Below are 18,440 nucleotides of genomic sequence, written 5' to 3'. Positions count from 1 at the left end.
GATATTGAGGAACTAAAAAGAGTGCAGAGAAGAGCAACAAAAATGATTATATCTAGTTTAATGAAAAGATGGCTATGGGCGACATGATAACAGTGTTTCAATATCTCAGGGGTTGCCACAAAGAAGAGGGTGTCAACCCTATTCTCCAAAGCACCTGAAGGCAGACAAGAAGCAATGGATGGAAACTAATCAAGGAGAGAAGCAACCTAGAACTAAGGAGAAATTTCCTGACAAAAAAATTAATTAGTGGAACAACTTGCTTCCAGAAGTTGTGAATGCTCCAACACTGGAAGTTTTTAAGAAGAGATTGGATAGCCATTTGTCTGAAATGGTATAGGGTTTCCTGACTGAGCAAGGGATTGGACTGGGAAGACTTCCAAGACCTCTTCCAATTCAGTTATTCTGTTATTTATAAAACCATGTTGAAATACAATTAAATTATAACTGAAATATTGCATCTCACATCTATCTATCTATCTATCTATCTATCTATCTATCTATCTATCTATCTATCTATCTATCTATCATCTATCCATTATCTATTTACCTACCTATAATTTACATATGATAATTTTATTAACTACTACAGGCTATCTCCCAGCCCTTTGGAAACCTGATCATACTCCATGTTCATACATTTTTAAAAAATATTCATTTATGAGTTATCTGATTTTTACCATTTTAGCTGCTTCTATCCTTTGTTTGTGCCAAATTGACTTTGTGTGTCTGTCTGTCTGTCTGTCTGTCTGTCTGTCTGTCTGTTTCCATCTTCTTTACTTCTTCTGTCTTCTAACAGTTCTCTGAAATTCTTAAGTAAGTTCCTTTGTGAGATCTTATCCTTTTCAGCTTTGGCGTTTTTCCCCTCCTCTTTCAACATCTATTTTGATAACCAGTTTGGTTTCTTTTGTTTCTTGGCCTTTGGCAGTTACTTTTCACATTCATCCTTAACTTCTTTGATTACATTCCAATTTTTTTCTAATTCTTTATCAATACGTTTCATAACTTCAAAGAGATTCTTGATGTTGTTCTGTAAGTAGTGCATATATATTCAATATCACATTGCAGAAACTGGTTGGCTTTGTTCTTCCATTTTAGCTTGATTTGGAACCTGCATATGAGCAATTTGTGGTGTGTTCCATAGTCAGTTTGGGCCCTGACTTGCTATTATAACTCTTCTATCTCCATGTACCAAAAATAGAATTACTATGATATCTGGTGATGTCAGTGTTTTGATTCATAAACGATGTACAAGCAATAACAAATAATAACTGGATTGGTAGAAATTATAATTTTTTTCCTCTTCCATTACTGTTTCCTAGGTCATTCAGCCCAACTATTTGTTTCTTACTATTTCCAACTTTGGCATTTGATATTTCAGTCTCCAACATCTTGCCGTAATGTATGATGTTCTTCACCATCATAGGTAGGAGCATAAATTGTTATAACTGTCATAATACAGTTGACCCTGAAATCTGATTGATATTGCAGATAGTCCTAGGTTAATGGCTGTCTTGTTTAGCAACCATTTAAACTTACAATAGCACTGGAAAAGTAGGTTTGTAACTGGTTCTCAAACTTACAATGATTGCAACGTCCCTGTGGTCATGTGACTGCGATTTTAGCTCTTGGCGACCACAGCACATTTATGACTGGCCCAGCATCCTACAACAATGTGATTGCCGTTAGTGACCTTCATGGCCAGCTTCCAATAAGTAAAGCCAATGGGAAAGCTGGCAGCAACTCACAAGTCATGGTCACATGATGCCAGGCATAACAAATGCAGGTAATTTGCTTATTAATCTCAATGGAACTGTTGTTGTAAATAAGGTATGATCACACAATATCTCTGTTAACAACCTCATTAATTAATGACACAGTGACTGGTCCCAGTTGCAATCATTAAGTGAGGACTACCTCTATTCACTGCTGCTGTTCACCCTGTTGACCCATGACTGTAGTGTTTGGTTTGCCACCAACCATATTGTGAAGTTTGCTGATGATACAACAGTAGTGGGCCTTATTCATGACAACAGTGAGGGTGCTTACCACAAGGAGGTTGAAAGTTTGGTGAACTGGTGTAAGGAAAACAGCCTAGTTTTAAATACTAGAAAAACCAAAGAGATCATTGTCAATTTCAGAAAAAGCAGGCACAGCCACACTTCTCTGTTCATTAATAATTCACCTGTGGAGGTGGTTACCAGCATCAAGTTCCTGGGTGTGCAGTTAACAAGTAGGCTAGCTTGGTTGCTCAACAGCCAGACACTGGTGAAGTGGGCACAGCAGCGCCTGCATTTTCGGCATCGCATGAGAAAAGCACATCTTCCTTGCCCTGCCCTTACCACTTTCTACAGAGGGACAATCGAGAGCATCCTGTCATACAGCGTCACAGTCTGGTTTAGAAGCATCACTGCTTCAGACAGGAAGGCAGTGCAGAGAGTGGTGAGGATGGCTGAAAAGATCATTGGCAATTCCCTCCCTTCCATCCAGGACATAGCACATAAGCGTTGCTTGAGCAGGGTCCGTAAGATTGTCTGGGACACTACACATCCTCTTCACGACCTGTTTTCCTTGTTACCTTCTGGGAGGAGGCTCGGTGGTTTCTGAAGCAGAACATCCAGATTCAGTCACAGCTTTGTCCCATACAGTATTAACCTTGTGAACTCTAAAGCTTCTTCCTGCTGTTATGTATTCAAGATGGACAGTGATTAATATTTTTATGTTGCTTATATGTAAGGGTGTGGCTCTATACATATGTTGTATATAGTATGTTTTAAATGTGTGTTATGTATGTGTACACTTTGAGAGGAAGTAACTACAGTAAATTTCATTTTTAATGTGTGCCATTGTGCCCACAGGAAAAAAATGACAATAAAGATTATCTAACCTAAATCTAAAATCTAAAACCAGTCATTAACCATAACGACTGACCCAGTGTACTGTCATTGTTATATACTGTTATGAAAGCAATATCATTTTTCATATCCTGAATAATAAGTAGTATGGTTTTTCATTTAAATTCAAATTCACTGATGTGCAAGATATCAATATGTAGTCAATTCTTTTCACTTTTCATATTGTGGAGCTTTCCCATTCTTCTGCTCTATTTTCCTACTTTAATGAGATCTTTACTGGCTCAGATTTTTTTCTCCTGCACTGCAACATCAGCAACTACCGGTATATATTTTAATGGTTTTAATGTAGCCACATCACAAACACCAGTAGAATTCACAAAGATTCTCAGTTCTTCTTTAATAGCATATTGATTGCCTTTTGCCCTGAGAGGCCAACATCTGGCACTGTAACAACAACAATTTGTTTATCCATGTGGTTTTCTTGGTAAAAGTATATGAGTGGTTTACCATTGCCTTTTCCTATACTGAATAAAATTACGTCTTTTCTATTGTCACTAAAGTGATCATATGCCTCCAGCACCCTATATTGCTATTGTCCAATATAGGTGCCTGCTTGGATTAGCTGGCAGCTGGGCAGCAGTCCTTGAATGACCCTACTGAAGTATAAATTTTTGGTGTACATTCTTAGTGTTCTCCGCTCACCCCTTTGCCCCCTTCCATTATAGCAAGACTTGGAGAGAACAGTTGTGAATGATAATTTTTTTTAAAAAAAAAAGAAAAAGTGAAATGCCTATCAAGCTCAGGAGCCATGAATGCAATTGCATTTTTAAGCACTCCAAATGGAAGCAGAGCCTTGGTGGAGCAGTGGGCTGATGCCTCCTTAAGTAACACCAGCTGCCTGCAATTAGTGCAGGTTCGCATCCCACCAGGCTCAAGGTTGACTCAGCCTTCCATCCTTCCCAGGTAGGTAAAATGAAGACCCAGATTGTTGGGGGCAATAAGCTGACTTTGTAATAATGCCGCTTGGGGTGTGTGTGAAAGCCCTAACAAGCAGGCATATACATAGAATGAAGGCTACTGCTAAGCTTGTAAGCCACCCTGAGTCTTCGGAGAAGGGCGGGATACAAATGTAATAAAAAAAATGAGAGTAAACTAAAAAAAAACCCCTTACTAGACTTCATGGGAGGCCACACGGCTTATGCAATGCAACCTTCACTCTTGTACACAGACTTAAAATCAAAAAAGCCATGTTCTGAGACATCAGCATCATCTACTGCTTTTCTCACAATTTCAGTTTTCATGTTGGTACACATAAAATGTTCAGCTCTGCTGAGTTCACCCACACCACAACACTTTGAATGGATAGGTGGCATTAGCTTGCACTAAAGACTCGGCAGATTCTACGCTGCACAACATTTGCCTCCTGATCCATTTTAAACAAAAACAGAATCAAAAGGATGTCTCAGAAATAAAAGGGTTTCCAGTGGAGATGGTTCTTTTGAGGCGTTTGGTGGATTCTGGATTGCTATCCAAAAAATAAAATTGCGGTTCTGCAAGATCAGCATCTGCCCACTGTCATCTTATCTCATCTCATCATCTTCCATCACTTTGATAATGGAAACAACAACCTTGTACCCTTGCCATAGCAATTGATTAGAGTTTCTAATCCAAGAAATACAGGTAGTCCTCAATTTACAACCATAATTGAGCCCAGAATTTCTGTTGTTAAGTGAGACATTTGTTAAGTGAGTCTTGCCCCATTTTACGACCTTCCTTGCCACAGTTGTTAAGTGAATCAATGCAGTTGATAAGTTAGTAACCTGGTTCTTAAATGAATCTCGCTTCCCCATTGACTTTGCTTTTCAGAAAGTCGCAAAAGGTGATCACATGACCTTAGGACATAGCAACAATCAAAAGTACTGTATAAACCAGTTGCCAAGCATCTGAACTTTGATCACATGATAATGGGGATGCTTCAAAGGTCATAAGTGTGAACAACAGTCACTAGTCACTTTTTTCAGTGCTGTTGTAACTTTGAATGATCACTAAATGAACTGTTGTGAGTCAGGAATTACCTGTATGAGGTTTTTCTATTTGCATAAAAGAGAACTGATAGCCCCCATTTTTACCACAACCTCCCACACCCCATCCTAGATATGAAAAGCAGACAAAGCCAGACTAGTAGAGTACTTAAGCAGTGCTCTATAACTAAAGTACTACATGCCATGCAGGATGGCTGCTAATGAGACCTCATCATTCTCTCATTGTTATTCTAACACTCTAACTGCACCAAGACAAGTGAGCCTGCAAACAGAGATCCAAGTAAAATAAAACCATTACAATTGCAGCCTGGGCTGTAAATCACTGGCTAGGGTATTCTACTGTGGTTTGACTGAAAGCCAGGAATAGTCAAATAATCAAGCTGCAGATGGTAAGGCACCAAATGTACTTTCTTTTAAACAATGGCAATGCTCCAAACACATAGGAAATATGCTTTGTATGATACAGGAATTCTCCCATCTCTCAATTTCTTCTTAACTAGCTCTATAACCAGAAACATTAACCAATAATGTTGTCCCTTAATAAGTGCATGTGCCAGGGTGGGTCCACAGGTTTGGCTGATCCATTGCAACCTTTTTAAAGTAACAGCATTACTACCCATGTCTCCCTGAAAATAAGACTGAGTCTTATATTTATTTTTGGTGCAAAAGACCCCTTAGGGCTTATTTTGGGGAGATGTCTTATTTTCCCATGTATGGGAAGCAGCGAGTGCACGGAGGCCAAAGGTGCCCAGCAGCAGCTGCAGCCCGCCAGCCCCTTGGCCAGAGAACTCTGAATCTGGGACGCCCACGCAGTGCAGATGAGTGTGAACATTGCTACCACCGAGCCAGCCCCTGCCAGATGCGCCATGTGGCCACCCACCCACTCCATCCCACTATTGGTTGCTCACAGCCACAACGGGGCAGGGCACACAGTGCGCTGGTGCCGGTGCCATGAGGTGAGGCAAGACAGGTGGCTCCACACCCATATACCTCAAGGCCCCTGCAGCCAGGCCACTGGCTACTAAGCAACCTCCCCCTGCCCGTTGAATGACCTGTCTGCCCGCCCATCTCTTCCCTTTTACTCCCCTGCTGAGTCAGACTGACGTGCTACAAAGGGTGGGCAGGGGAGGCTCAGTCCCCTTACCTGGTCCCCCTCTGCTGTTTTGGGTAGTGCCAGGGGGTAGTGATGGTGAAAGGCCTCTGCCAATGTGTCTGCCACTGGAGGGGCTTTCTTCAGTCCCCAACTCCCCCACCCCAGCCCGCAGATCATCTGCCAGGCAGTGGCTACTGCCTCCTCCTCTGCCACCTGCCGCTTTGTTCCTGCAGTGCTACCTTGCACTGCCTGCTCCCGTTTGCCACCTGCATTGTTAAGTTTCAATGGTAGCAGTTCTAGAGGCTGGTGGTAAGAAGTGGCGACAAGTGGGGTGAGGGGAATCTTTCTCCACATACACATATAATTGTCCCATGGCTGTGTGGGCAGAGCCCTGAAGGGGGCCAGGGACGATGCAAGGAGCAAGTTCCACTGCCGTGAGGTGAGACAGATAACAGGGGGGCTTGGTGGAGGTGGCACCTGCTTCTCTGCATTGTCCCTGGGCTGGTGGTTTTGGCCACCTGCCCCTCCGTGGCTCTGCCCACCCAGCCATGGGAGTGTTACTTCTATGTGGAGAAAGATTCTTCCCGCCCTGCTCACCACCATTTCCTACCACCGGCCTGCAGAGCTGCCACCAGTGAAACCATATAATACAGGCAGCAAACAGGCAGCAGGCAGCATGAGGCAGCGCTGCAGGACCAAAGTGGCAGGTGGTGGAAGAGGCAGCGATTTGCAGGGCGGGGGCAGCAGGTACCAAAGAAAGCCTTTCTAGTGGTGGACGTGGCTTATGTGCAGCAACAGTAGAGGCCTTTTGCTGTCACTCCCCCCGGCTCCAAAACGGCAGAGGGGGACCAGGTAAGTGGACTGAGGCTCCCCCACTGGCTCAGGAGGGGAGTATAAGGGAAGAGGAGGGTGGGCAGCTGGATCATTGAACGGGCGGGGGGAGGTCGCCAAGCAGAGAGTGGCCTGGCTGTGGGGGCCATGAGGTGCACAGGTGCAGAGCGCATGGGTCAGCTCCCCCCTTACGGGCTCTTACCTGGGGCTTATTTTGGGGTAACGCTTATATTAGGCACATGCTTAAAAATCAGGCAAAGCTTATTTTCTGCGTGGGTCTTATTTTCAGGGAAACATAGTACTAATCATTAACATTTCACCTCTATACTGCAAACGTTCTGGAAACATGATTCTTGTTGTGAGGAAAAATCCAAATGTTTTGGTGCAGGATTTTAGTTTGGACACATAAAATAAAATCAGAATTCTTTGCTCCTATTAGTCAAGCTCTGGTTGCCAGGACAATAAAGGAATTGATCGCAGGCCCTACAGTTGATTTAAGATTGCTAAGATGCCCACCCAGGGATGAAGACAGGTAGATAGATAGACAGGTAGAACAAAATCTGAAAATTGATACCATGATATTATAAAAGATTATAAAAATCTTTTGTTCTGGCAATGGCCTATACTTTCAGTTTTTCCTTATATGATATCTTAGGAAAGGATAATACAGGTAGTCCTTGACTTACAACCATTCATTCAGTGACTATTCGAAGTTACCACAGCACTTTAAAAAGTGGCTTATGACCATTTTTCACACTTACGTCCATTGCAGCATTCCCATGGTCACATGATCAAAATTCAGACACTTGGCAACTGACTCATATTTATGACGGTTGCAGTGTCCCAGAGTCATGTGACCACCTTTTGTAACTTTCTGACAAAGTAAATGGGAAAGCCAGATTCACTTAACAACTGTGTTACTAATTTAACAACTGCAGTGATTCACTTAACAACTGTGGCAAGAAAGGTTGTAAAATGGGGCAAAATTTGCTTAACAAATGTCTCGCTTAGCAACATAAATGTTGGGGTCAATTGTGGTTGTAAGTTGAGCACTACCTGTATATAAACAGTCCCTAAAGTCCCATGAGGCCTTGGGGACAGAAAGCAGCCTTAGAATGATATATGACTTTATTGGGTGGAATTGCAGAATACTTCTTCACATTCTGTGTTTCAGTTGATGGATTCCGAATAAATACTTCTTCTCTGGGGCTGTTCCCCAATTTATCATTTTCTTTCCAATTTGTTTTCAAAATAGCTATATTATGTTTATATTGATATGTTCACTTCAGTTATATCCATGTACTTTTTGAAAGTTAGCATTAGACGAGCAGTTTTGAAATAAACATAGAATCTAATAGAAGAATATGGCATGGGTCATGTGGAAATATCTTTAGATAGTAACAGTGTCTACATTTAATAAAACCATGAGGAAAACTGTCAAAATCTAGTGTGGCAGAGAGGTTAAGATGTTGAACCAAGGAGTCTCAGAATCAGAATCACTACCTATTCCCCTATGAAACAAATGAATATAAATGGCCCAGGGCATCAATTAAGAATTCTGATGTCTAGTGAAGGGGAATTAAATTTCTGCAGAAATCTACCAGCGTGCTCTTTTGCGTCTGGTTTCTTACTTCAAATTTATTTCCTTTATTTGGAGACTTATGATTTATGATTTATGATTTATGATTCTTGAAACCTTAATCAAAACAGGAATCCTAATGGCCATAACAGTTTCTTTCTTGGTGTGTTTTGAAAACTAAAGGGGAAAAAAACATTAAAAAAATCTGGTGCAAGATGTTGATTTGCATGGGGAATGGATCTGGAGAGTTGATCATATAGAATAAACTGGACCTTAGAAGGTATTTGGGTCTGCTTCCTGCAGCCAGAAGCTTTATACTAATTATTAGTAATAGCAAACTGTCATGTGTTGGCATATATCACTTCTTTTCCCATTGTTTCACAATAATATTAGTATTAATTTTATAAACTTCTTTGGAGTGATGCAGTGGCCTACAGGTGAAGATGCTTACCTCCCACTCGGAAGGTTGAGAGTTCAATCCTAGGTAGCAACAGATGTTTCTCTCTCTCGGGGCGCAAAGAAAAAATATCTGTTGCTAACTCCACATAGGCATCAGGAAGGGCATCTGGCAAGTAAAAGCTCAGCTCTATTCAGTTGCCCCAAGTCCACCCCAAGAAAAGGAATTACGGGGTCGTAAAAAGAAAAAATAATCATAAACTTCTTTTAGGAAAATCTCATTTGTATCTGTTTCTCTGCTGATCAAAGGAAATAAAAATGATTGGATCGTAATCTTGTGATCCACAAATATAAATAATGCTCTGTATCACATATTTGTAATGTAAAGCAGGGGTGTCAAACTGCCGGTCCACAAGCCGGATGCATCATGCGAAACTACGCCCACCCCATTGCCGGCAATGGAAAAAAAGTTGCGATACGAAGCGACATGTCGTGTGATGTCGCGAGTTTGACACCCCTGATGTAAAGTAATAAAAGAACTGTAAAATGTAGCAATCAAACATGTTTCTATAAAATAAGTTCTTTATATACTTATTTCTCTTCTTTTTTCTCTTCCAGAAATACATTTATCCTAGCAGTCATTCTGTGATTTTCAATGTGCTTTATTTATTTAGCATATGGCATACAATGTCAGGGAAACCTGAACATGCTAGACACAATGCAGTTCAGACAGCTAGGTTGCTAATTCATTCTGTTTGCACTTGCACACAGGTGGCAGAGTGCAAACTAGATTTACACCAGTTAACTAGCAGCACTCAAGTTGTTGCCTCTTCCAGGCTCCTCTGCCAGTCTCACTTCACCTCTCTTTGGTTGTGTTGCCTTGCGTCTGGCCAGGTCCAGTGCAGACTTCAGCTCTCTGCACATATGAACAGAGCTAGATTTTTTTTTCCTGAAGTGGTACCTATTTACCTACTTGCAATATTGCATGCTTTTGAACTGCTGGTTGGGCAGGAGCTAGGGATCAAGTGACAGGAGCTCACTCCATCTCAAGGAGCCGGAGTAAGGACCATTTCTGGCCAGAAGTTCCAGCATCATTTAGCCACTACACCACTGCGTCCCTCATTAAAAGAGAAAAATCCCATTAATCAAAAGCATTCTCCTTAAACCAGTAACTTGTGTAAAAGTAATCTCAAATTCTTCAACAAGAATAGCTTTTCAGTTGTGGAACAGTCCATGTAAAATAAGACAAGTCTTATTTTATTTATTCCCAAATAGACTCATAAATTAAGTAATTTTACCAGGTTTTTTCTAAAGCCTCAGAGATTTTTCATGCTTTCTCTAAAGCAGAGGTAACTGATGAGAAATGTATTTTAAAGTTAAGCTTATGACTGTTAAAGAAAAAATTAAATTGACTTTACTGTGTCTCCAGTGTACTATTTTCCATATATATGTTAGATGTTGAACTTGCTTTGTCACCAGGGGAGAATTTATCCTTTGTCTGTGAAGAACAAGAGAAAGGCTTTGCATCCTTTTGTAGGAATTCCTGGTCAATAGCTTCAGTTCAGAATAAACTACCCTTTCCTTTTGCTGCTCTTAGTAAATCTGTTGCAGCTCTTTGCAGGAGAGGCTTTGTCAGAATAAAAGCTTCAAAGATTTCAAGGCAAGAAAGAATACGAAATGATTTCTGGTTTGGCTGAGACTGATTAATTAAATTAATTAAACTTTTAATTAAAAAATTGAACAGTCTATACTCTTGACTCTGGTGTAGTGCTTTCCATAAAATGTTAGATGCTGCATTTGCTTTGCCACCAGAGGAGAAATTATTTATTATTTATTTTATATTAACTTATTACAATTATATATAACAATTGTGTATTATTTATTTATTTAATTAAATAAAACACTTTAATGTGGAGTTGCATGTTGTAATCTGCCTCAAGTGACCTTGTGTGAGATGGATGGCCATATTGATTTGTAAATTATAATAATAAATAAGCCTTAACAGTCTATTTGACTTTTACGCATTTTGCTGTTTTTTTTATCATTTACATGTGTGAGGTGTCATGGTGTGACACAATTGTTTTCTGACTGTGCCTTCCTACCACATTTTAGCTCCGCTTTCCTTGCTTCTTATTCCCTTCTGAATATGATTTTTCAGGCTTAAAAACCCAAGAGTGGGCAGGATTCTAGACACAGCAATGGCCCATCTGCCATTGATTTCCACAAAGCAGACAAGGAGCTGCACCCTAAAAATATCTAGGCAGCTCCAATTTAAAATTCTTGGCAGCCTCCTAAAACTTGAGGGCATCCTTGATAAGTTTCATCATGCATAATATTCCTCTGCTTTCTTGGTGTTTAGTTTGGGTCCAAAAGCTACAGTCACCAATATAGGGTTTACCTCTAAACTAAGTGTGATTACTTTTTATTACAATTATAGGTGCTCTTTGTTTAGCGGTTATTTGAGTTACGATAGTGATGAAAAGCGAAGGAAAGCTGAAGCTAGATCATAAACACAGTCGCTGGGCTGTATGATGCATAGTTTGCCCTCCTACAGAACACAATTGAGACTGATAACTTAGTTGTTAAGTGAAGCAGTCGCTAAGTGAAACTGCGACTGTGTTTATGATCTTGCTTCAGCTTTCTTTCCCTTTACATACTTGCGAAGATCATAAATGCAAGCATTGGTTGAAAAGATATTTTTTCGTCACCATCGTAACTGCAAATAGTCAATGAATGAGGCAGTTGCTAAATGAGACTTACCTATAATAAAACATATTGCTTAGAAGAAACATACTTTAAATGATTCTATGAACTGCAGGGTAGCAACAAGAAATGTTATTGCCTGAACTGATTGTTGGGGACAATATGCTGACTCTGTAAACCGCTTAGAGAGGGCTGTAAAACACTGTAAAGCAGTATATAAGTCTAAGTGCTAAGTGCTATCAACTAAACTGATGGCTGAATCTAACAATTATGGGACAGGGTGGTATTCATCACTACATTTAAAGGGATCAAGGTAATCTAAGGCATAGAAGACAGGGCTATAGGATGCATAGTTTGTCCTCCTACAGAGCAAAATTATGGTGCTGAGGAAAAATGGTAGGATTGCTTCTGCTACTTTATCCAGATCCTGTCTATGGTAAATATATACTGTATACTCCTAAAGTCCAGAGACAACAGAATTTAGATAAGCACTTTTAGATCAAAATCAATTATTCCTCTGCAGACCTAAGTCCCAATATATGTTTTTTTCCAAAAAAAATACAGCACTGTGTACTCCCAACCCAAGTGCGGAAACTGCTGTCTGGACAAGTCCCTATTTTTACTTCCTTTACGAAGGACATTGAGTTATTTACAAAATGGAAACGTCTACAGAATTCCCCTCTTAAATATAACATTAAACGGAAGTAAGCTTTATACGGGAAAGCATGACTTCTACCTTATTATGTTGGTTGTACACTTCCAGTACTTCCTCTCTACTGGATTGAAGTTGACACATGTTATTTTTTTAATGCCATTTTTTCAGACATGGGTTTACTGTAAATCAGCATTGCTAAGAGGAAACAAGCAGAGAAGCCTTCATTTCCTTTAATACATTCCTAAGTCTTTTATTTGGAGAACAAAATTGGTCTGGTATGTGATTCAGTGCATCACCCTCCAATTGCCATCTTCAAGATAAAACAATGTAACCTGGCATTGCTGTAATTATGCACAATCACTGGATCAAATTAAGTTGGCATCTTTGGGGGGGGGGGAAACCAAAAGGTAAAAAAAAACCTATTTTTTGTGTTTGATAGTTAAGAGCATGAAACAAAAAAACACAACAGATACTTGAACCTGGGTTCAAAATCCCTGCCAAGCCATAAAATTCACTGGGGGCTTTGGGGCCATTGTTCCTTCTCAGATAACTACTTTTATAAAATGTTTCTGGGTGAATCTTAAGACTTGTAATCATATTCCTAAGGAAGGCCTGTCTTTTCCTAGTGTCTTTCTAAAACTTGGTGAAAATATTCCTTTCCAGAGGTTTTGATATATATACTGAACAGCCCATTCCAATCAATCAGTCAATCAATCAATAAAATATTTGTAGCTTGGAGTTGGGCACTTGGTGTTTTTCTGCAGAAATTTTATTTTCAGGCTATGTAACACTATTAGTGCGAGGGGAAATGAAATGTTTTGGCATCTATAGAGCATTATTTAGAGGAGGCATGCAAAGTAACTGACTAAAGATCTATTCTTAAGAAATAGTTGCATCTCTGTTTATTATAAAATATAAAGTTCCTAAATGCTCTTAAAACATCATGTATTTATATACGTGAGTATGCAGTTTAAAGCATCAAACTATGATCTCCCCAAAAACATTCATGGATGTAACACCCCAGTACTAAATACAGGTACTCCTTGCTTAACAATGGTGTAAGGCAGGCCTGTCAAACTGCCGGCGCGCGGGCTGGATGCATCACGCCAAAACCGCACCCACCAAATTTCTGACAATGAGGAAAAAGTCCGCGATACGTCACACGACGTCACGTGATGTCGCGGGTTTGACATGCCTGGTGTAAGGTGCAATGGCCCATGACTGCATCCACTTACCACAGCAGTTCCAGCACTCCCAGTGAATCCCGCAGGGTTGTTGTCCTGTGGCCACATGATCAAAATTTGGGTGTTTGAGAAACAGTTCAGTTATTATGACTTCGTAGGGTCCTGCAGTTTTGTGATAGCCAATCTTTGCTGCCAGTTTCTGACAAGAAAAGTAAATGGGTGGGCTGGCAGCAAGTCACAAGTGACAATCAGGTAAACCACAGGACATTGCAATGTTCTAACTGAGAGCTGATTTCCTGAATTGTGATCTTATGACTCTGGGATGCTGCAATGGCTGCAAATATGGGAACATGTCATGTCCCCCTTGTTCATCACTGTTGTAACTTTGAATGCTTGCTAAACAAGTGGACGCTAAGCGAGGACTATCTCTGTCTTTCCTTCTCAATGATATGTTGGTTCATGTGTTTCTGGGAGGGTTGGGAGGTGGAGGTAGGGATAGGGAATAGGAGAAAAGCAAAGGCCACCCAGCAGCAGCCAGATTTCACATTAGAACTGACGGGCCAGACAAAAATGATAGAACAGGAACAGTCTTTAAAATATGAACTGCAGAAGGGAGAAGCTGGTATGGCTAACATAATAGGTGAGAATTTTAGAACACTAGTCCAGAAGAAATGGAGGTTTGGAACCCTGCATTCTCAAAGGATGCACACTTTAATCATGCTATTTAGTTGGGATACTAACTTAACTATGCCTGTCCGATACAAATACTCAAGGAATGCATATAAGACCATGATACCATCTGACCCCAGAAGAACTTTTCTTAGGAAATAAACATTCTGCTATCTTTGCAGGCCAGATCTGCAATAACTTCTTTAAAATGTGTTATTTTTTGCAATTTGTCCCTCTTCAACAACCAAAGCAAATGGAGATGACCTTTAAACAATAGTTTGTTTCTGCTCTGCTGGGTCTGAACAAAAAGCTTTCTATTTCATATGCATGTCTATGCAGCTGGAGATATTTCTATGGTGAAAGGTTAAGGCTTTTCATGACCTTTGCAACAGATGACCTAATTGAAAAATCACTATGGCCCTTTCTATTTTTTTATGTTGTTGTTGCGGTTTTAAAAAGGATAGTTCAATTCTCAAAAAGTTCTACTTCCTTAAGGTTTGTGGAAATTACTGAAATGTATCTAGCAGTTTTCATTTATTTGACTGACAAAAATTGAGTTAAATTATAGTCCGTTACCATGAATGAACACTAAGTCTTGAAGCTTGTTACTTACAAAGATGTTAACTTACAGTTAAAGCAACTTAATAATTATAGTGAAAGAAACAAGGTCATTTCATTCTATTCTTTGCAAAAATAAAATAAAAATGAAGTACTCAGTGTTCTTTCCTTTAAGCATTTTTCAGTGCACTGAAAGCAGAAGTTATTCTTACTCATGAAGTAATTTAGCTTTTATGGATGCACTCATAAATTCACAGGAATTGTATTTCTGGAATATCAGTGGCCTCACAAATTGAATTGTTCAGACTTTTATGGAAACTATACTATATGTGACAACCCTCTCTAATACGCCGAAGAATTATGTAGTTAAACAAGTCAGCCACTCAATCAGGCAGCTGACTATTTCTATGGGTCAGCAACACACAATTATGGATGACCTAATCAGATGCTGCAAAGGAAGTTCAGAGGTTACAAGTAAAAAAGTAAAAAAAAGAAATGTGGTGGCATTCATGAGCAATGGCGTTATCATGGATACTGGGTGGCTCATCCTGTAATAGGGGATGAAATATAAAAAGGAGGTTCTAAAGGGGCCCCATATTCACCTGGCATGGCACACAGAGTCAACGTTAACAAAAAATATCTGATCTTTCTGTGCCAAAACTAAAATCAAGAAGAATATGGCAATAAAATCAAATAAGGATATACTGTATGCGAACAAAAAAAATATTACTCTGCGAAAAAGAATGTAATAAATAAAATGTCGATTGGTAGGGATGGGGATTTTTTGGAGGGCATTTTCTCAGGAAGCAATGTTTCTGAAAATTAAATTTTGTTGTCCTTCAGTCACTGAATATCAGGACAACTTGTAGCCAGCATTTTTTTATATAATTAGAACTTGTATTATACAAACACTAAGAGCTTTTTTCCTTTTAATATAATGTATAATGCCTGCTCTTTTACCACATATTAGCAAAGTCCCCATACTAAATTATTCTAAAAACGTAAGCTGCACTTTCAGTAGAAACCAGAAACCTCTTTTATTGTGTTGATTTACCCAAGTTTGGGAAGTTACAAAGAGGGGGAAACAAATGTATCCCTCGCTAAACATTGGTAGGGTCTGTAGGAAATGAAGCTGAACCTCTTAATAGGAAGAGTGAGAAGAGGCTTGGTGAAACTCAACAACTGGAAAATGGGGTGAGGCAAGATTGCCCATCAAGGGGACGACCTTCCACTCTCATGACTCCAGGTGCTCTTCATCTGAAGCTGAAGCTTAAGAGATTGAGCTGCCAAACAATGGTGTGAGATGACAAAGATGCGAACATATTTTTAGAGCACTGCACAAACTGTCAAGATGACATCAACTCTCTAGTGCATTTTCTCGGAGATTTCACAACGTTCCTTAAAATAACCATTAAACACTAGTGCAAAGCTGTACAATACAGAGGATATATTGAAGATGAGAAATGGATGCCATTCACATTTTATCAATTTTTATTTAATAAAAAAAGACAGGATCAGATTAAAAATACAAACACTTTGGGTGATTATCCAGCGTTTCCCTCTGCTTCAAAGTAATTAAACCAACCAATAAGCAAAATTAAAAACAAAACATTTTTAAGGTAATGTTTTGGCCAAAGCTGTAAAATAATGCAGAACCAATTAAATTATACCAAAATATATTATTATACCTTTGAAATGGCTTTCAGACCAATAAATTAAAAGAAAACAAATAAAAAGTCAACTTTAAAGACAAAAAAAATCTTTGCAAATTAAATAAGAGAAAAAAATTACACAGCACTAGTAATAATAATGTGCAGTCAAGAGTTCTGGTTCTTCTAGGAATGATAATATGCCAGTAAGTCCCTACAGAACATTTTCCAGTTTGGCAGCAATCAGTTAAACCAGGGTTTCTCAACCTTGGTAACTTTTAAGATGTGTGGACTTCATCTTGCAGAATACTGGGAGTAGAAGTCCACATATCTTAAAGTTGCCAAGATTGAGAAACACTGAGTTAATTAGTCATTCACATTTGTATACAAGATGACAGGCCTGGGCTACAACAAAGATAGACCTAAGTTTGAGGGCAATTCTTAGTTCTTCCCAGGAGCTGTTGAGAGTTCCATTTTCTTCTCAATATTTATCAACTGCATGTTAAACTGGGCTTGCTGAAGACAGGTAGCAAGTTAGCAGTGTTCTACTCTAAGATAACTGAGACTAGTCCTTAGTTCTCAAAGGAAAAGGGTTTACTTAGTCATAAATCAAAACATGGTCTTTATTTTAAAGCAAAATTTATCCAAATTACTGAACTATGCTTTTTTATTTTTAGCTGTGTGTTGAAACATATGTATCCTTCTAAGGTGGAAATCTCTTAATAAATGCCCTTACCAGTCAACCTAGTGAGGCTGATTAAATAAACATAGTTCTGGGCTGCATATTTAGCACTTGGAATTAAAATTCAAAAAGACTTGGACGAGCTTATTACGAAGGTAAAAATAAAGTGAGATCATCCAAGTTCATGTTAAATATTAAGACTACAAAGTTTCAATGTGAAGATGTTTTTAGTTTTTTGAACTCAGTAAAATAAAGATAAACTGTATGCAATCTAAACAGTAGGTTGATTAAGAAGGAAGTCAGTAACAAATCATGAAAGAGACCTCAATGTCAACAAAGTTCAGAATATTTAAAACAATTGTAATTGTAGTGGCAATGGATAGTTGTGAAAATGGATACTAAGAGACCATGAGAAGATAGATGACTTTGAATAATGGATTTGGGGTTTTTAAACGTATCATGACTTGCTGGAAGAACCAGTGAATCAGTTCAAGCCCAAATAAAATCTGATTGCTCATTTGAGACAATGATTAGCAAGCAAAAATGTACATACTTAGGCATATGGTACAAGTAGATGATGGAATAAAGAATTGCTTGGCAAGGCTGAATGAAGCATGTAAGAACTGGAAGACAAAGGATATGGTAGGTGGATACAATCAATTACTATATTACTAGAATACCTTTGGAAGCATTTCTATTTAGTATCTATGACAAGTCCAGATGGAAAGTACTATAGGGATACTATAGGCGTTTAGTGCCATTTTGGATTATTTGTTCCAATATGTTTTGGAAGAATACAATAATCTTTCTGTTATTCAGGAAAAGGAAGTTAATTAATTCACTAATCTTAACGGTAGCAACATGCTGCCTACAGATACCTGTCATGGTGCCCATCAGGTTCTGTTTAATTCTTAAGACAGTATTTTAATTTTTAAAAGGGGAAGCTGATCTGCTACAAAGCAAACCTCTATAGGCTTCAAAGGCATTCTTAGAATATAAAAATGTTTGGATATGTGCACATCTGTCCAGAGACAATACAAAATTAAGTATACAGCATTCTGTGGACAGAAGCTAGAGAAGGCTTTGGAAGAGACTTACCAGTCTTTTCGTTACAGTATGTTTTGTAATTGAACAGGATCATGTGGCATTCATTTTAGGAACATTAAAGTTCCCTCCTCACACCAGCTGCTTCATGAAAGCATCTATATCATAGTCCCCAAATTCCAAGTGCATCCACTTTTTCAAAAAGATTTCCTACCTCTGATTTAATTGTGTGTTTAGACAGTTTTAACACAAAATAATTTCAACAAAATTATGAGAACTATGCAACCACACTGTCCGCTAATTCTAGTATTTTAATATCTTTACTTTGAAATCCTTTGGAATTGACACTGGATTCTGTAATTTTGGAGCTTCATATTAAAGGGGCCCAATTCTATTCTTTGTAATGAAGCTGGCATAGCTTAAATGAAGGAAGTACTCTCAGCCCAGTTAGATTTGAGTTGGCCTATTTTTTCAACAAAGCATTACAACACTTTAATTCTGTA

The sequence above is a fragment of the Vipera berus genome (genome assembly GCF_964194415.1).
Source record: "Vipera berus genome assembly, chromosome: 6".
Lineage (NCBI taxonomy): Eukaryota > Metazoa > Chordata > Lepidosauria > Squamata > Viperidae > Vipera > Vipera berus.
Note: the sequence above shows the minus strand (reverse complement) of the source record.